This window comes from Bombina bombina, chromosome 6 (assembly GCF_027579735.1).
Source record: "Bombina bombina isolate aBomBom1 chromosome 6, aBomBom1.pri, whole genome shotgun sequence".
In the NCBI taxonomy this organism is placed as follows: domain Eukaryota; kingdom Metazoa; phylum Chordata; class Amphibia; order Anura; family Bombinatoridae; genus Bombina; species Bombina bombina.
Window position 1 is genome coordinate 361,961,207 of NC_069504.1, and position 20,921 is coordinate 361,982,127.

The following is a 20,921-nucleotide window of genomic DNA, read 5'->3' on the forward strand; positions in this document are numbered from 1 at the left end:
ACAAGGTATGTCTGAAAGAACAGAAACATTTCTGATGAGAACTTTGCTTTAATTCCACCATGTGTGTTCGGCTCTTTGTTACATCTTCTTCAACATTGTTACTGGCATTATGAAAAATATATTTTAATTTGTTTGGTGTTAAATACCACCTACTGTTTATTTTTATTTTTGTTTCCAGGAATGAAAATGAGTGGGCTGATTTAGCGGTAGCATTGGACCATATAGTCCATTATTTTGGAGCTTTTTCTTTGTTTGTTCTTTCCCCACAGATGCGAACATAATTGGGAATTGGAGGTAAATATGACTGCAAAAGACATTTGTAGATTAGAGATATAGTTCTCTTAGGTGAATTCTGATCAACACACAAATTTTCAAAAGTTATTAAAGGTCACAAATTCCCTTTTGTTCTTGTGGGATAAAATATAGTGACGTGTTTGATGATACTGAAACCAAGAGTGAAAATGAGTTTAACCCCTTAGAACTAGGTCTGCTTTAGTAAGTATTTCATCTTGTGAGATATATTAGGACTAAACAATACATTAGAGTATTCTAATAGGGCCGACTTATAACATAAATTCCTCTTCCAAAGAAGAGTTTTTCAATATAAATATCAATCAGTCCAAATTCAATAACTTGTTTTATACTAGCACTAATATAATCAGACTGTGTAAATAACACAATAACGTGTATACTGCAAATATTGTTAATATTCTTTAAGCTAAACAATATTTTCCACCTAGAAAAGTAGTTGGACCTTAAAAAAAAATTGGTAGTAAAAAGGGTGTCCCCCTAAAGACTTATAGCACCCCTAAAATAATCAAACAGTACAGATAACGCACACAAAAAATATATAGTGCAAATCCCTTACAAAAAAAAAATATGTTAGTGCTTTACATCTTGTGAGATATGTTTAAGACTAAACGATACATTAAAGTCTTCTAATAAGACCATCTTATGACATAAAATCCTTTACCAAAGAAGAATTTCAACATAAATAACAATCACTTCAATAACCCAAAAAGTATCTTATACTGTCACTAATATAATCAGATTGTGTAAATAACAAAAAACGTGTACTACAAATATTGTTAAAGTCACTCTTTAAACTAAACAATATTTTTCACCTAAAAAAAAAAAAATAGTCAAAATAGAGTGTCCTAATAAAAAACAAAATGTATGCTTACCTGATAAATTGATTTCTTCTATGGTAAGACGAGTCCACAGATTCATCCTTTACTTATGGGATATTATCCTTCCCTACAGGAAGTGGCAAAGAGCAGTACAGCAGAGCTGTCTATATAGCTCCACCCCCCAGTCATTCGATCGAAGGTACAGGAAGAAAAAGGAGAGACTACAAGGTGCAGAGGTGACTGAGTTTAAATCAAAAAATACAATCTGTCTTAAAATGACAGGGCGGGCCGTGGACTCGTCTTACCATAGAAGAAATCAATTTATCAGGTAAGCATAAATTTAGTTTTCTTCTATAAAGGTAAGACGAGTCCAAGGATTCATCCTTTACTTGTGGGATACAATACCAAAGCTACAGGACATGGATGAACGGGAGGGACAAGACAGATGGTTAAACAGAAGGCACCACTGCTTGAAGAACTTTTCTCCAAAAAATAGCCTCCGAAGAAGCAAAGGTATCAAATTTTTAAAATTTCGAAAAGGTATGAAGCGAAGACCAAGTCGCAGCCTTACAAATCTGTTCAACAGAAGCATCATTTTTAAAAGCCCATGTGGAAGACACCGCTGTAGTAGAGTGAGCTGTAATTCTTTCAGGAGGCTGCTGACCAGCAGTCTCGTATGCCAAACAGATAATGCTTTTCAGCCAAAAGGCAAGAGAGGTAGCCGTAGCTTTTTGACCTCTATGTTTTCCAGAATAGACAACAAACAAAGAAGATGTTTGACGGAAATCTGTGGTCGCTTGCAAGTAAAACTTCAAAGCACGAACCACGTCCAAGTTGTGCAACAGACGCTCCTTCTTAGAGGAAAGATTAGGACAAAGAGAAAAAAAACCAACAATTTCCTGATTGATATTCTTATTAGTAACAACCTTAGGAAGGAATCCAGGTTTGGTACGCAAAACCACCTTATCAGCATGGAAAACAAGATAAGGCGAGTCGCATTGCAATGCAGATAGTTCAGAAACTCTTCGACCTGAAGAGATAGCAATTAAAACAGAACTTTCCAAGATAGAAGCTTAATATCTATGGAATGCATAGGTTCAAACGGAACCCCTTGAAGAACTTTAAGAACTAAATTCAAACTCCATGGCGGAGCAACAGGTTTAAACACAGGCTTGATTCTAACTAAAGCCTGACAAAACGACTGAACGTCTGGAACATCTGCCAGACGCTTGTGCAGTAGAATTGATAAAGCAGATATCTGTCCCTTTAAGGAACTAGCTGATAGTCCCTTCTCCAATCCTTCTTGGAGAAAAGACGAAATCCTAGGAATCCTGATCTTACTCCATGAGTAGCCTTTGGATTCGCACCAATAAAGATATTTACGCCATATCTTCTGATAAATTTTCCTGGTGACAGGCTTTCGAGCCTGAATCCAGGTATCCATGACCGCCGCTTGGTTAAAATCAAGCGTTCAATCTCCAAGCATTCAGTCGCAGAGAAACTAGATTTGGATGCTGGAATGGACCTTGAATCAGAAGGTCCTGTCTCAGTGGCAGATTCCATGGTGGAAGAGATGACATGTCCACCAGGTCTGCATACCAAGTCCTGCGTGGCCACGCAGGTGCTATCAAAATCACTGAAGCTCTCTCCTGTTTGATTCTGGCAATCAAACGAGGAAGGAGAGGAAATGGTGGAAACACATAAGCCAGGTTGAACGACCAGGGTACTGCTAGAGCATCTATCAGTACTGCCTGAGGATCCCTTGACCTGGACCCGTAACAAGGAAGTTTGGCGTTCTGACGAGACGCCATCAGATCAAATTCTGGTGTGCCCCATTGCTGAATCAATTGTGCAAACACCTACAGATGGAGTTCCCACTCCCCCGGATGAAAAGTCTTACAACTTAGAAAATTCGCTTCCCAGTTCTCCACTCCTGGGATATAGATTGCTGATAGATGGCAAGAGTGAGTCTCTGCCCATCAAATTATTTTGGTAACCTCTATCATCGCTAGAGAACTCCTTGTTCCCCCTTGATATTGATATATGCTACAGTCGTGATATTGTCCGACTGGAATCTTATGAATCTGGCCGAAGCCAGCTGAGGCCACGCCTGAAGCGCGTTGAATATCGCTCTCAGTTCTAGAATATTTATCGGGAGGAGAGCCTCCTCCTGAGTCCACAAACCCTGTGCTTTCAGGGAATACCAGACTGCACCCCAGCCCAATAGGCTGGCGTCCGTCGTCACTATGACCCACACTGGCCTGCGGAAACGCATTCCCTGGGACAGATGATCCTGTGACAACCACCAAAGAAGAGAGTCTCTGGCCTCTTGATCCAGATTTATCTGAGGAGATAAATCTGCATAATCCCCATTCCACTGTTTGAGCATGCATAGTTGCAGTGGTCTGAGATGCAAGCGAGCAAACGGAACTATGTCCATTTGCCGCTACCATTAGTCCGATTACCTCCATACACTGAGCCACTGACGGCCGAGGAATGGAATGAAGAGCTCGGCAGGTGGTTAAAATCTTTGACTTCCTGACCTCCGTCAGAAAAATCTTCATGTCCACCGAATCTATCAGAGTTCCCAGGAATGGAACTCTTGTGAGAGGGATAAGTGAACTCTTTTTTACGTTCACCTTCCACCCGTGAGATCTTAGAAAAGCCAACACGATGTCCGTGTGAGACTTGGCTAGTTGGTAAGTCGACGCCTGAATTAAGATATTGTCCAGATAAGGCGCCACTGCTATGCCCCGTGGCCTTAGAACCGCCAGAAGGGACCCTAGCACCTTTGTGAAAATTCTGGGAGCTGTGGCCAACCCGAAGGGAAGAGCCACAAACTGGTAATGCTTGTCCAGAAAGGCGAACCTGAGGAACTGGTGATGATCTTTGTGGATAGGAATGTGTAGATACGCATCCTTTAAGTCCACGGTGGTCATATATTGACCCTCCTGGATCAGTGGCAAAATAGTCCGAATGGTCTCCATCTTGAAGGATGGGACTAGAGATCCAAAATTGGTCTGAAAGTTCCCTCTTTTTTGGGAACCACAAACAGATTGGAGTAGAACCCTTGCCCCTGTTCTATTTTCCATGGGAGTGATCTGCCCAGTTCCGGAAACAGGTCTTCTACACAACGTAAGAACGCCTCTCTTTTTGTCTGGTTTACAGACAATTGAGAAAGATGGAATCTGCCCCTTGGGGGAGAATCTTTGAACTCTAGAAGATACCCCTGGGTTACTATTTCTAAAGCCCAGGAGTCCTGAACGTCTCTTGCCCAAGCCTGAGCAAAGAGAGAAAGTCTGCCCCCTACTAGATCCGGTCCCGGATTGAGGGCTACCCCTTCATGCTGTCTTGGTGGCAGCAGCAGGCTTCTTGGCCTGTTTACCCTTGTTCCAAGTCTGGTTAGGTCTCCAGACTGACTTGGATTGAGCAAAATTCCCCTCTTGCTTTGCGGCAGGGGAAGAGGTAGAGGGACCACCTTTGAAGTTCCAAAAGGAACGAAAATTATTTTGTTTGGTCCTCATCTTATTCGTCTTATCTTGAGGAAGGGCATGGCCTTTCCCTCCAGTGATGTCTGAAATGATCTCTTTCAGTACAGGCCCGAATAGGGTCTTACCCTTGAAAGGGATGGCTAAAAGCTTAGCCTTTGATGACACATCAGCAGACCAGGACTTAAGCCATAACGCTCTACGCGCTAAAAATGGCAAAAAAAAATTCTTCGCCGCTAATTAAGCCAATTGAAAAGCGGCATCGTAATGAAAGAATTAGCTAGCTTGAGAGCCCTAATTCTATCCAGAATATCATCTAATGGGGTCTCAACCTGAAGAGCCTCTTCCAGAGCCTCGAACCAAAAGGACGCTGCAGTAGTTACAAGAACAATGCACGCTATAGGTTGGAGAAGAAAACCTTGGTGAACAAATATTTTCTTCAGAAGACCCTCTAATTTTTTATCCATAGGATCTTTGAAAGCACAACTGTCCTCGATAGGTATAGTTGTATGCTTAGCCAGGGTAGAAATAGCTCCCTCCACCTTAGGGACCGTCTACCACGAGTCCCGCACGGCATCCGATATGGGAAACATTTTCTTAAAAGTAGGAGGGGGAGCGAACGGAATACCTGGTCTATCCCACTCCTTAGTAACAATTTCCGAAATCCTCTTAGGGACCGGAAAAAAAAATCAGTGTAGGCAGGAAACTCTAGGAATCTGTCCATTTTACACAATTTCTCTGGAACTACAATAGGGTCACAATCATCCAGAGTCGCTAAAACCTCCCTGAGCAATAAGCAGAGGTGTTCTAGCTTAAATTTAAAAGCCGTCATATCTGAATCTGTCTGAGGGAACATATTTCCTGAATCAGAAATCTCTCCCTCAGCCAGCAAATCCCTCACTTCAGAACATTGTGAGGGTACATCGGATATAGCTAATAAAGCGTCAGAGGGCTCAGCATTTGTTCTCACACCAGACCTACTGCGCTTCCCCTGCAACCCAGGCAGCTTAGATAAAACCTCTGTAAGGGAAGTATTCATAACTGCGGCCATATCTTGCAGGGTGAAAGAATTAGACGCACTAGAAGTACTTGGCGTCGCTTGTGCGGGGGTTAATGGTTGTGAAACTTGGGGAGAATTAGATGGCATAACCTGATTCCCTTCTGACTGAGAATCATCCTGCGACATACTTTTAGTAGCTAAAATATGTTCTTTACAATTTATTGACCTTTCAGTGCATGAGGGACACATTCTAAGTGGAGGTTCCACAATGGCTTCTAAACATATTAAACATTGACTTTCCTCAATGTCAGACATGTTGAACAGGCTAGTAATGACTACAAACAAGCATGAAAACACTTTATTTAGTGAAAAAAACAACAATCTTAAAAAACGGTACTGCGCCTTTAAGAGAAAAAAAGCATACACATTCTGCAAAACAGTCTAAACATGCACCAAATTTGTCAAAATTTTGTATGTAGATCCACTATAGGTAGTTAAGATTGCACCACAAATTTTTTTTTAACAATTAACCCCTTAATGTCCAAACCGGATCGAAAATAGGCCCAGATCCGGAAAAAAAAACCTCAGCACCTTGCCACAGCCCTGCTGTGGCCCTACCTGCCCTCAGGGATCGAAAGTGTGGGGTAAAAGATTTGATTTGGCCCAAAACATACACCAGGGCCCTCAGGAGATAGAGCTTGCTGCTTGCTGACAAACTAATTGCGCATCTGAGGCGTGAAAATAGGCCCCGCCCATCTCACTCGATGATTCCTGAGCCTTAAAAGGGACACTGTACCCAACTTTTTTCTTTTGTAATTCAGAAAGAGCATGCAATTTTAAGCAAGTTTCTAATTTACTCCTATTATCAATTTTTCTTCGTTCTCTTGCTATCATTATTTGAAAAAGAAGGCATCTAAGCTTTTTTTTGGTTTCAGCACTCTGGAGAGCACTTTTCTATTGGTGGATGAATTTATCCACCAATCAGCAAGGACAACCCAGGTTGTTCACCAAAAATGGGCCGGCATCTAAACTTACATTCTTGCATTTCAAATAAAGATACCAAAAGAATGAAGAAAATTTGATAATAGGAGTAAATTAGAAAGTTGCTTAAAATTTCATGCTCAATGTGAATCACAAAAGAAAAATTTTGGGTACAGTGTCCCTTTAAAGAACCGCACCAGAGCGGTTATAACTAGCCATGTGGGTTCCAAGACCCTAAAGATAAGCCATGTGTGCCCTAATAAAATTGCCCAAAACTTTTATTGCCCACAAAAACGTTGAAGTACTCCCATCCAAAAAACGTTTGCACACAAACATTTTACATTCAGTGTCAACCATATATGTAATTGGCACCATAAGCAAGCTAAGTAATGCCCTTTTAGCTCTAGGATAACTGCTTACCCTTACCCTCCTGGGTATAAAGTCAGCCTTTCAGAAAACAAAATTTATGCTTACCTGATAAATTTATTTCTCTTGTGGTGTATCCAGTCCACGGATCATCCATTACTTATGGGATATTCTCCTTCCCAACAGGAAGCTGCAAGAGGATCACCCACAGCAGAGCTGTCTATATAGCTCCTCCCCTAACTGCCACCTACCAGTCATTTGACCGAAGACAAGCAAGAAAAAGGAGAAACTATAGGGTGCAGTGGTGACTGTAGTTTAAAAATAAAAAACACCTGCCTTAAAATGACAGGGCGGGCCGTGGACTGGATACACCACAAGAGAAATTTATCAGGTAAGCATAAATTTTGTTTTCTCTTGTAAGGTGTATCCAGTCCACGGATCATCCATTACTTGTGGGATACCAATACCAAAGCTATAGGACACGGATGAAGGGAGGGACAAGGCAGGCGCTTAAACGGAAGGCACCACTGCCTGTAAGACCTTTCTCCCAAAAATAGCCTCCGAAGAAGCAAAAGTATCAAATTTATAGAATTTAGAAAAAGTATGAAGCGAAGACCAAGTCGCCGCCTTACAAATCTGTTCAACAGAAGCCTCATTCTTAAAAGCCCATGTGGAAGCTACCGCTCTAGTAGAATGAGCTGTAATTCTTTCAGGAGGCTGCTGGCCAGCAGTCTCATAAGCTAAGCGGATTATACTTCTTAGCCAAAAAGAAAGAGAAGTTGCCGAAGCCTTTTGGCCTCTCCTCTGTCCAGAGTAGACAACACACAATGCAGATGTTTGACGAAAATCTTTAGTAGCTTGTAAATAAAACTTTAAAGCGCGAACCATGTCAAGATTGTGTAATAGACGTTCCTTCTTTGAAGAAGGATTAGGACACAGTGACGGAACAACAATCTTCTGATTGATATTTTTATTAGATACCACCTTAGGCAGAAAACCAGGTTTGGTACGTAACACTACCTTATCTGCATGGAAAATGAGATAAGGGGAATCACATTGTAAAGCAGATAACTCCGAAACTCTTCGAGCCGAGGAGATAGCTACTAAAAACAGAACTTTCCAAGATAAGAGCTTAATATCTGGAATGCAAAGGTTCAAACGGAACACATTGAAGAACTTTAAGAACTAAATTTAAACTCCATGGCGGAGCAACAGGTTTAAAAACAGGCTTGATTCTAACCAGAGCCTGACAAAACGCCTGAACATCTGGAACCTCAGCGAGACGTTTGTGCAAAATAATAGACAGAGCAGAAATCTGTCCCTTTAAGGAACTAGCTGATAAACCCTTCTCCAATCCTTCTTGGAGAAAAGATAATATCCTAGGAATCCTGACTTTACTCCATGAGCAACCCTTGGATTCACACCAATGAAGATATTTACACCATATCTTATGATAGATTTTCCTGGTGACAGGCTTTCGCACCTGTATTAAGGTATCAATGACAGACTCGGAGAAACCACGCTTTGATAAAATCAAGCGTTCAATCTCCAAGCAGTCAGACGCAGAAAAATTAGATTTGGATGGTTGAAAGGACCCTGAAGTAGAAGGTCCTGTCTCAGAAGCAGAGTCTATGGTGGAGAGGATGACATGTCCACCAGATCTGCATACCAAGTCCTGCGAGGCCACGCAGGTGCTATCAAAATCACTGAAGCTCTCTCCTGTTTGATCTTGGAAATCAGACGAGGGAGCAGAGGAAACAGTGGAAACACATAAGCCAGGTTGAAGGACCAAGGCACTGCTAGAGCATCTATTAGTGCTGCCTTGGGATCCCTGGACCTGGAACCGTAACAAGGAAGCTTGGCGTTCTGACGAGACGCCATGAGATACAGTTCTGGTTTGCCCCAAAGTTGAATCAACTGTGCAAATACCTCCGGATGGAGCGTCTGTCCACTTAGAAAATCCGCCTCCCAGTTCTCTACTCCTGGGATATGGATAGCTGATAGATGGCAAGAGTGAATCTCTGCCCATCGATTATCTTTGAAACCTCCAACATTGCTAGGGAACTCCTTGTTCCCCCTTGATTGTCGATGTAAGCTACAGTCGTGATGTTGTCCGACTGAAATCTGATGAACCTGACCGCAGCTAGCTGAGGCCAAGCCTGAAGAGCATTGAATATCACTCTTAGTTCCAGAATGTTTATCGGAAGGAGTGCTTCCTCCTGAGTCCACGATCCCTGAGTCTTCAGGGAGTTCCAGACTGCACCCCAGCCCAGAAGGCGGACATCTGTTGTTACTATTGTCCAATCTGGCCTGCGGAAGGTCATACCTTTGGACAGATGGACCCGAGATAGCCACCAGAGAAGAGAATCCCTGGTCTCTTGATCCAGATTTAGTAGAGGGGACAAATCCGTGTAATCCCCATTCCACTGACTGAGCATGCAGAGTTGCAGCGGTCTGAGATGTAGGCGGGCAAACGGCACTATGTCCATTTCCGCTACCATTAAGCCGATTACTTCCATACACTGAGCCACTGAAGGGCGAGAAGTAGAATAAAGAACACAGCAGGAATTTAGAAGTTTTGACAACCTGGCCTCTGTCAGGTAAATCTTCATTTCTACAGAATCTATCAGAGTTCCCAGGAAGGAAACTCTTGTGAGAGGGGATAGAGAACTCTTCTTTTCGTTCACTTTCCACCCATGAGACCTCAGGAATGCCAGAACAATGTCCGTATGGGACTTGGCAATTTGGAAATTTGACGCCTGTATCAGAATGTCGTCTAAGTAAGGGGCTACTGCTATGCCCCGCGGCCTTGGGACCGCCAGAAGTGACCCCAGAACCTTCGTAAAGATTCTTGGTGCTGTAGCTAACCCAAAGGGAAGAGCCACAAACTGGTAATGCCTGTCTAGGAAGGCGAACCTGAGAAACCGATGATGATCTTTGTGTATCGGAATGTGAAGATAAGCATCCTTTAAGTCCACGGTAGTCATGTATTGACCCTCCAGGATCATAGGTAGGATGGTTCGAATAGTCTCCATCTTGAAAGATGGGACCCTGAGAAATTTGTTTAGGATCTTGAGATCTAAGATTAGTCTGAAGCTTCCCTCTTTCTTGGGAACCACAAAGAGATTTGAATAGAAGCCTTGCCCCTGTTCCTCCTTTGGAACTGGGTGGATCACTCCCATAACTAGGAGGTCTTGAACACAATGTAAGAATGCCTCTCTCTTTATCTGGTCTGCAGATAATTGTGAGAGGTGAAATCTTCTTTTTGGGGAAGAAGCTTTGAAGTCCAGAAGATATCCCTGGGACACAATTTCCAACACCCAGGGATCCTGGACATCTCTTGCCCAAGCCTGGGCGAAGAGAGAAAGTCTACCCCCTACTAGATCCGTTACCGGATCGGGGGCTGATCTTTCATGCTGTCTTAGAGGCAGCAGCAGGCTTCTTGGCCTGCTTACCTTTGTTCCAGGCCTGGTTAGGTCTCCAGACCGGCTTGGACTGGGCAAAATTTCCCTCTTGTTTTGCATTAGAGGGAGTTGATGCCGTGCTCGTCTTAAAGTTTCGAAAGGCACGAAAATTAGTTTGATTGGTTCTTAATTTATTAGACCTATCCTGAGGAAGGGCATGACCTTTTCCTCCAGTAATATCAGAAATGATCTCCTTTAGTCCAGGCCCGAATAGGGTCTGCCCCTTGAAGGGAATGTTAAGAAGCTTAGACTTTGAAGTAACGTCAGCTGACCAGGATTTAAGCCATAGTGCCCTACGCGCCTGTATAGCAAAACCTGAGTTCTTAGCCGTTAGTTTGGTTAAATGAACAACGGCGTCAGAAACAAATGAATTGGCTAGCTTAAGCGCTTTAAGCTTGTCAAGTATATCATCCAATGGAGTTTCTACCTGTAAGGCCTCTTCCAGAGACTCAAACCAGAAGGCCGCAGCAGCAGTGACCGGGGCAATGCATGCAAGAGGCTGGAGAATAAAACCTTGTTGAATAAACATTTTCTTAAGGTAACCCTCTAACTTTTTATCCATTGGATCTAGGAAAGCACAACTGTCCTCGACGGGAATAGTTGTACGCTTAGCTAGGGTAGAAACTGCTCCCTCCACCTTAGGGACCGTTTGCCATAAGTCCCGTGTAGCGGCATCTATTGGAAACCTTTTCTTAAAAATAGGAGGGGGAGAGAACGGTACACCTGGTCTATCCCATTCCTTAGTAATAATTTCTGAAAACCTTTTAGGTATTGGAAAAACATCAGTGTAAACAGGCACTGCATAGTATTTATCCAATCTACACAATTTCTCTGGCACTATAATGGTGTCACAGTCATCCAGAGTAGCTAAAACCTCCCTGAGCAACACGCGGAGGTGTTCAAGCTTAAATTTAAATGTAGACACTTTAGAATCAGGTTGAAGCATCTTCCCTGAGTCAGAAAAATCACCCACAGAAAGAAGCTCTCCTGCCTCAGCTTCTGCATATTGTGAGGGGATATCAGACATAGCTACTAAAGCGTCAGAGAGCTCTGTATTTTTTCTAGTCCCAGAGCTGTCTCGCTTTCCTTGTAACCCTGGTAGTTTGGACAATACCACTGTAAGGGTATGATCCATAACTGCCGCCATGTCTTGTAAAGTAAACGCCATGGGTGCGCTAGATGTTCTTGGCGCCACTTGAGCGGGAGTCAAAGGTTCTGACACGTGGGGCGAGTTAGTCGGCATAACTTCCCCCTTGTCAGTTTCCTCTGGTGATAAATCTTTTAAAGACAGAATATGATCTTTATAACTTAAAGTAAAATCAGTACATTTGGTACACATTCTAAGAGGGGGTTCCACAATGACTTCTAAACATAATGAACAAGGAGTTTCCTCTATGTCAGACATGTTTAAACAGACTAGCAATGAGACCAGCAAGCTTGGAAAAAACAGAATTTATGTTTACCTGATAAATTACTTTCTCCAACGGTGTGTCCGGTCCACGGCGTCATCCTTACTTGTGGGATATTCTCTTCCCCAACAGGAAATGGCAAAGAGCCCAGCAAAGCTGGTCACATGATCCCTCCTAGGCTCCGCCTACCCCAGTCATTCGACCGACGTTAAGGAGGAATATTTGCATAGGAGAAACCATATGATACCGTGGTGACTGTAGTTAAAGAAAATAAAATATCAGACCTGATTAAAAAACCAGGGCGGGCCGTGGACCGGACACACCGTTGGAGAAAGTAATTTATCAGGTAAACATAAATTCTGTTTTCTCCAACATAGGTGTGTCCGGTCCACGGCGTCATCCTTACTTGTGGGAACCAATACCAAAGCTTTAGGACACGGATGAAGGGAGGGAGCAAATCAGGTCACCTAAATGGAAGGCACCACGGCTTGCAAAACCTTTCTCCCAAAAATAGCCTCAGAAGAAGCAAAAGTATCAAACTTGTAAAATTTGGTAAAAGTGTGCAGTGAAGACCAAGTCGCTGCCCTACATATCCGATCAACAGAAGCCTCGTTCTTGAAGGCCCATGTGGAAGCCACAGCCCTAGTGGAATGAGCTGTGATTCTTTCAGGAGGCTGCCGTCCGGCAGTCTCGTAAGCCAATCTGATGATGCTTTTAATCCAAAAAGAGAGAGAGGTAGAAGTTGCTTTTTGACCTCTCCTTTTACCAGAATAAACAACAAACAAGGAAGATGTTTGTCTAAAATCCTTTGTAGCATCTAAATAGAATTTTAGAGCGCGAACAACATCCAAATTGTGCAACAAACGTTCCTTCTTCGAAACTGGTTTCGGACACAAAGAAGGCACGACTATCTCCTGGTTAATGTTTTTGTTAGAAACAACTTTTGGAAGAAAACCAGGTTTAGTACGTAAAACCACCTTATCTGCATGGAACACCAGATAAGGAGGAGAACACTGCAGAGCAGATAATTCTGAAAGAACTAAGTTGAGACTCCAAGGAGGAGTCAAAGGTTTGTAAACAGGCTTGATTCTAACCAGAGCCTGAACAAAGGCTTGAACATCTGGCACAGCTGCCAGCTTTTTGTGAAATAACACAGACAAGGCAGAAATCTGTCCCTTCAAGGAACTTGCAGATAATCCTTTCTCCAATCCTTCTTGAAGAAAGGATAGAATCTTAGGAATTTTTACCTTGTCCCAAGGGAATCCTTTAGATTCACACCAACAGATATATTTTTTCCATATTTTGTGGTAAATTTTTCTAGTTACAGGCTTTCTGGCCTGAACAAGAGTATCAATAACAGAATCTGAGAACCCTCGTTTTGATAAGAACAAGCGTTCAATCTCCAAGCAGTCAGTTGGAGTGAGACCAGATTCGGATGTTCGAACGGACCTTGAACAAGAAGGTCTCGTCTCAAAGGTAGCTTCCATGGTGGAGCCGATGACATATTCACCAGATCTGCATACCAAGTCCTGCGTGGCCACGCAGGAGCTATCAAGATCACCGATGCCCTCTCCTGATTGATCCTGGCTACCAGCCTGGGGATGAGAGGAAACGGCGGGAATACATAAGCTAGTTTGAAGGTCCAAGGTGCTACTAGTGCATCTACTAGAGTCGCCTTGGGATCCCTGGATCTGGACCCGTAGCAAGGAACCTTGAAGTTCTGCCGAGAGGCCATCAGATCCATGTCTGGAATGCCCCACAGTTGAGTAATTTGGGCAAAGATTTCCGGATGGAGTTCCCACTCCCCCGGATGTAATGTCTGACGACTCAGAAAATCTGCTTCCCAATTTTCCACTCCTGGGATGTGGATTGCAGACAGGTGGCAGGAGTGAGACTCCGCCCATTGAATGATTTTGGTCACTTCTTCCATCGCCAGGGAACTCCTTGTTCCCCCCTGATGGTTGATGTACGCAACAGTCGTCATGTTGTCTGATTGAAACCGTATGAACTTGGCCTTTGCTAGCTGAGGCCAAGCCTTGAGAGCATTGAATATCGCTCTCAGTTCCAGAATATTTATCGGTAGAAGAGATTCTTCCCGAGACCAAAGACCCTGAGCTTTCAGGGATCCCCAGACCGCGCCCCAGCCGATCAGACTGGCGTCGGTCGTGACAATGACCCACTCTGGTCTGCGGAAGGTCATCCCTTGTGACAGGTTGTCCAGGGACAGCCACCAACGGAGTGAGTCTCTGGTCCTCTGATTTACTTGTATCTTCGGAGACAAGTCTGTATAGTCCCCATTCCACTGACTGAGCATGCACAGTTGTAATGGTCTTAGATGAATGCGCGCAAAAGGAACTATGTCCATTGCCGCTACCATCAAACCTATTACTTCCATGCACTGCGCTATGGATGGAAGAGGAACGGAATGAAGTGTTTGACAAGAGTTTAGAAGTTTTGTTTTTCTGGCCTCTGTCAGAAAAATCCTCATTTCTAAGGAGTCTATTATTGTTCCCAAGAAGGGAACCCTTGTCGACGGAGATAGAGAACTCTTTTCCACGTTCACTTTCCATCCGTGAGATCTGAGAAAGGCCAGGACTATGTCCGTGTGAGCCTTTGCTTGAGGAAGGGACGACGTTTGAATCAGAATGTCGTCCAAGTAAGGTACTACTGCAATGCCCCTTGGTCTTAGCACCGCTAGAAGGGACCCTAGTACCTTTGTGAAAATCCTTGGAGCAGTGGCTAATCCGAAAGGAAGCGCCACGAACTGGTAATGCTTGTCCAGGAATGCGAACCTTAGGAACCGATGATGTTCCTTGTGGATAGGAATATGTAGATACGCATCCTTTAAATCCATCGTGGTCATGAATTGACCTTCCTGGATGGAAGGAAGAATTGTTCGAATGGTTTCCATTTTGAACGATGGAACCTTGAGAAACTTGTTTAGGATCTTGAGATCTAAGATTGGTCTGAACGTTCCCTCTTTTTTGGGAACTATGAACAGATTGGAGTAGAACCCCATCCCTTGTTCTCCTAATGGAACAGGATGAATCACTCCCATTTTCAACAGGTCTTCTACACAATGTAAGAATGCCTGTCTCTTTATGTGGTCTGAAGACAATTGAGACCTGTGGAACCTCCCCCTTGGGGGAAGCCCCTTGAATTCCAGAAGATAACCTTGGGAGACTATTTCTAGTGCCCAAGGATTCAGAACATCTCTTGCCCAAGCCTGAGCGAAGAGAGAGAGTCTGCCCCCCACCAGATCCGGTCCCGGATCGGGGGCCAACATTTCATGCTGTCTTGGTAGCAGTGGCAGGTTTCTTGGCCTGCTTTCCCTTGTTCCAGCCTTGCATTGGTCTCCAGGCTGGCTTGGCTTGAGAAGTATTACCCTCTTGCTTAGAGGACGTAGCACTTGGGGCTGGTCCGTTTCTACGAAAGGGACGAAAATTAGGTTTATTTTTGGCCTTGAAAGACCTATCCTGAGGAAGGGCGTGGCCCTTACCCCCAGTGATATCAGAGATAATCTCTTTCAAGTCAGGGCCAAACAGCGTTTTCCCCTTGAAAGGAATGTTAAGGAGTTTGTTCTTGGAAGACGCATCCGCTGACCAAGATTTCAACCAAAGCGCTCTACGCGCCACAATAGCAAACCCAGAATTCTTCGCCGCTAACCTAGCCAATTGCAAAGTGGCGTCTATGGTGAAAGAATTAGCCAATTTGAGAGCACGGATTCTGTCCATAATCTCCTCATAATGAGGAGAATCACTATCGATCGCCTTTACTAGCTCATCGAACCAGAAACACGCGGCTGTAGTGACAGGGACAATGCATGAAATTGGTTGTAGAAGGTAACCTTGCTGAACAAACATCTTTTTAAGCAAACCTTCTAATTTTTTATCCATAGGATCTTTGAAAGCACAACTATCTTCTATGGGTATAGTGGTGCGTTTGTTTAAAGTAGAAACCGCTCCCTCGACCTTGGGGACAGTCTGCCATAAGTCCTTTCTAGGGTCGACCATAGGAAACAATTTTTTAAATATGGGGGGAGGGACGAAAGGAATACCGGGCCTTTCCCATTCTTTATTTACAATGTCCGCCACCCGCTTGGGTATAGGAAAAGCTTCTGGGAGCCCCGGGACCTCTAGGAACTTGTCCATTTTACATAGTTTCTCTGGGATGATCAAATTCTCACAATCATCCAGAGTGGATAATACCTCCTTAAGCAGAGCGCGGAGATGTTCCAACTTAAATTTAAATGTAATCACATCGGGTTCAGCTTGTTGAGAAATTTTCCCTGAATCTGAAATTTCTCCCTCAGACAAAACCTCCCTGGCCCCCTCAGACTGGTGTAGGGGCATTTCAGAACCATTATCATCAGCGTCCTCATGCTCTTCAGTATCTAAAACAGAGCAGTCGCGCTTACGCTGCTAAGTGGGCATTTTGGCTAAAATGTTTTTGATAGAATTATCCATTACAGCCGTTAATTGTTGCATAGTAAGGAGTATTGGCGCGCTAGATGTACTAGGGGCCTCCTGAGTGGGCAAGACTCGTGTAGACGAAGGAGGGAATGATGCAGTACCATGCTTACTCCCCTCACTTGAGGAATCATCTTGGGCATCATTTTCAGTGTCACATAAATCACATTTATTTAAATGAGAAGGAACCTTGGCTTCCCCACATTCAGAACACAGTCTATCTGGTAGTTCAGACATGTTAAACAGGCATAAACTTGATAACAAAGTACAAAAAACGTTTTAAAATAAAACCGTTACTGTCACTTTAAATTTTAAACTGAACACACTTTATTACTGCAATTGCGAAAAAGTATGAAGGAATTGTTCAAAATTCACCAAAATTTCACCACAGTGTCTTAAAGCCTTAAAAGTATTGCACACCAAATTTGGAAGCTTTAACCCTTAAAATAACGGAACCGGAGCCGTTTTTAACTTTAACCCCTTTACAGTCCCTGGTATCTGCTTTGCTGAGACCCAACCAAGCCCAAAGGGGAATACGATACCAAATGACGCCTTCAGAAAGTCTTTTCTATGTATCAGAGCTCCTCACACATGCGACTGCATGTCATGCTTCTCAAAAACAAGTGCGCCATACCGGCGCGAAAATGAGGCTCTGCCTATGATTAGGGAAAGCCCCTAGAGAATAAGGTGTCTAAAACAGTGCCTGCCGATATTATTTAACAAAAATACCCAGATTAAATGATTCCTCAAGACTAAATATGTGTAATATATGAATCGATTTAGCCCAGAAAATGTCTACAGTCTTAATAAGCCCTTGTGAAGCCCTTATTTACTGTCTGAATAAAAATGGCTTACCGGATCCCATAGGGAAAATGACAGCTTCCAGCATTACATCGTCTTGTTAGAATGTGTCATACCTCAAGCAGCAAAAGTCTGCTCACTGTTCCCCCAACTGAAGTTAATTCCTCTCAACAGTCCTGTGTGGAACAGCCATGGATTTTAGTAACGGTTGCTAAAATCATTTTCCTCATACAAACAGAAATCTTCATCTCTTTTCTGTTTCAGAGTAAATAGTACATACCAGCACTATTTTAAAATAACAAACTCTTGATTGAATAATAAAAAACTACAGTTAAACACTAAAAAACTCTAAGCCATCTCCTTGGAGATGTTGCCTGTACAACGGCAAAGAGAATGACTGGGGTAGGCGGAGCCTAGGAGGGATCATGTGACCAGCTTTGCTGGGCTCTTTGCCATTTCCTGTTGGGGAAGAGAATATCCCACAAGTAAGGATGACGCCGTGGACCGGACACACCTATGTTGGAGAAAACTTTGATAAATGTAAACAAGCAAAAAATAAAAACGGTACTGTGCCTTTAAGAGAAACAAATTTTGTCAGAAATTGAAAAACAGTGATAAAAAGCAGTAAATCTTACGAAATTTTTTACAGTGTGTATAATAGACTAACAGAGCATTGCACCCACTTGCAAATGGATGATTAACCCCTTAGTTTCAAAACCGGATCAAAAAAACGATATAAACGTTTTTTAACAGTCACAACAAACTGCCACAGCTCTGCTGTGGCCCTACCTGCCCATACAACGACTTTTGAAGGCACAAAAACCCCTTTGTAGAGGTCCTAAGTGTTCCGGGGACTCCTTCAGGGAAGCTGGAAGTCTCAAGCTGCAAAAACTACTGCACGATTTAGGCCTGAAATTAGGCCCCTCCCAACCTGTACTCACAGTGAGAGGGCCATAAAAAACTATCCCTAGGCAAAATCTAGCCAGCCATGTGGAAAAAACTCTGCCCCAATAAAGTTTTATCACCAATATGTAGAAAAAAAACGTTTAAACACTTCCAGCAAACGTTATCTTATTTTCAGTAATGTGAGAAAGTAATAAGAATATTACCTTTTACAGCAAGCATGATACTAGTCGTTATTAAATCACTGTAATCAGGCTTACCTTAAATAAATCCGGTATTAACAGCATTTTCTAGCATATTCATTTCTCTAGAAAAATTTAAACTGCACATACCTCATAGCAGGAGACCCTGCACGCCATTCCCCTAGCTGAAGTTACCTCATCTCTTCAGTTATGTGTGAGAACAGCAATGGATCTTAGTTACAACCTGCTAAGATCATCAAAAACCACAGGCAGACTCTTCTTCAACTTTCTGCCTAAGGCTAAAACAGTACAACTCCGGTACCATTTGAAAAATAATAAACTTTTGATTGAAGATAAACTACATAAATTCACCACATCTCTCTAGCTACTTCCTATCTTGTCGAGAGCTGCAAGAGAATGACTGGTAGGTGGCAGTTAGGGGAGGGGCTATATAGACAGCTCTGCTGTGGGTGATTCTCTTGCAGCTTCCTGTTGGGAAGGAGAATATCCCACAAGTAATGGATGATCCGTGGACTGGATACACCTTACAAGAGAAACGCTGTTTGTAACTGATCAGCGAAATCTGGTGGCCAAAGGGGCCCTCCCGCGGGAGGTTCAGTAGTGCCCTGGGAAGCTGTATGTGTAATCGGAGATGAATGTAGGGAACACACCTCGCGGGACAGAGAACCCTCAGAGGAGGACGGCTCAGTTGTACTAAATATCTTAGTCTTTTTAGATATTGCAATCTTATCAAAGCATGTGGAACATAGTTGAGCAGGCGGATCAACCGGAACCTCCTCACAATAAACACAGTTATTAGACTTGTATAAGGAGGGAGTACCCTCTAACATAAGAGTCCTCTCCATAGCTTGCTTATTGTGAACTAGATAGAAATTAAATGGCATCTTTATACACCAATGGCCGGAGCACTCACCACCTCCTATGACCCGGACCACAGAGAAAACGCTTTGTCTCTTGCAACCGCCGGTCAAGAAATAGGAAGTTCAAGAGGCCAGACCCAGCCACATGGAGTGCCATGCAGGACCGCCCCTGCACTAAAGAGAAAAATGCGGCAAAAAAGGCAGCGTCGATATCTCCCAAAGGAAACTGACTGTTCAAACATTGACAGAGCCACATCTCACACATACCGCAGCATAAATCCCTCCCCGTTCAATAACCCTCTTTCTGAGGATATTAACCCTTGATTCTATACAGATAAAAGGAGACACACTGTGACCCTGTCTTCTTGCATTCTCATATGTGTATAAATGAAACGATCTTACCAGAATCTTCGCCGCGGAACAGGAACACGGCCTTTCAAGTGTGACAGGGTAGTACAATTGCACCTGACATGGACTTGAGAGCAGAAAGCAGGCAGCGAAACTCGTCAACGCCGATTGCTGATCGAGCTGTTAATCTAAATCAGGATGGTTTCGCAGAAAGACTCTCCCTGCATCTCCGGACTAACTTTCATCCACGCACTCACTGAGAGGCTGACAGGATTTCTTAAAACTCCAGTCCCATTCCGAAGAGTACTACCCTCCATAAGAGACTACTCCGAATCATACAACACTTCTCTGTCAACCTCCTGTGACGAAAGAATGACTGGGGGATAAGGGGAGTGGGGGAGGTATTTAAGCCTTTGGCTGGGGTGTCTTTGCCTCCTCCTGGTGGCCAGGTTCTTAATTCGCTACAAGTAATGAATGAAGTCGTGGACTCTCCTCCCATTAAGATGGAAACGTTAGTTTTTTTATTAGTGCTATGGTAGTGTTGGGGGTAATGAGTGGAGACACATTTTGGAATTCTTTTGGCCTTAAAGTGGGTCTTTTGTAAACACATAATTTTCCCACCTCTTCTATGTAGATCCTGAAGAGCCAAAGCTCTTGATTGGGACAGTTAAAACCTCAAACATTTTTGTGTGATTATATGAATGTTTTGTGACTAACCTTACTAGGTTGGTAAGGTCTTTTTTTCAAAACCATGTAACAAGCTAAGTAGGTAAAAGAAGTATGACTGACCAAAAGACATTTAAATTAGGTTGAGGGTGACCCTTAGGCAACAAAATATAAGAGAAATAATTTAATACCATATTTAAAGGAAAAGTGCATACACTATCTGAATTGGAAGGAGAACTTCCCCTTTGGGCATAGAGCTGTTTGTTACCTCTATTTAAAGGATTTCACCTTTTTTCACAATGCCTTATGCCTAGATTATGTTCCTAATATATAGCCTATAAAGAAAGAAAAATAACAGGAACAATGGAAGGGAGAGTAAAGTCAAAATTAAACTTTCATGGTTCAGATAGAACATGCATTTTTAAACAACTTTCCATTGTTGTTCTATGATCTAATTTACTTGCTATCTTGGCATCCTTTGTATCCTTTGTTGAAAAGCATATTCAAGTAGGATCAGGAGAAGCAATGCACTACTGGAAGCTATATGCCTCTTGTAAATGGCTCACCCAATGTGTTCAGCTAGTGCCCTGTAGTGCATTTTGCTATTTCAACAAAAGGATAATTGGAGAATAAACCAAATTTGATAAAGTAAGTAATTTAAAAAAAAAAAAAAAATTAAATTGTATCCTCTATCTTAATCATAAGAGATACATGTTGGGTTTATGTCCCTTTTAAGGTCTATTTCTCAACTCCAAGTTTATTTTATAACATTTATTCTGTGAGGAAGAGTCATGTTATTACAGTGGACACAAATTCATAGTTTTGAGAAACCA

At 42.9% G+C, this 20,921-nt stretch overlaps 1 protein-coding gene across 6 annotated transcripts in view; it reads right to left on the minus strand.

The window, feature by feature from the left end:
- The window catches only part of RNF44 (ring finger protein 44), a 928,909-nt gene that overhangs the window by 416,298 nt on the left and 491,690 nt on the right, over positions 1-20,921 (minus strand). The gene's annotated exons all lie outside the window — the stretch shown is intronic.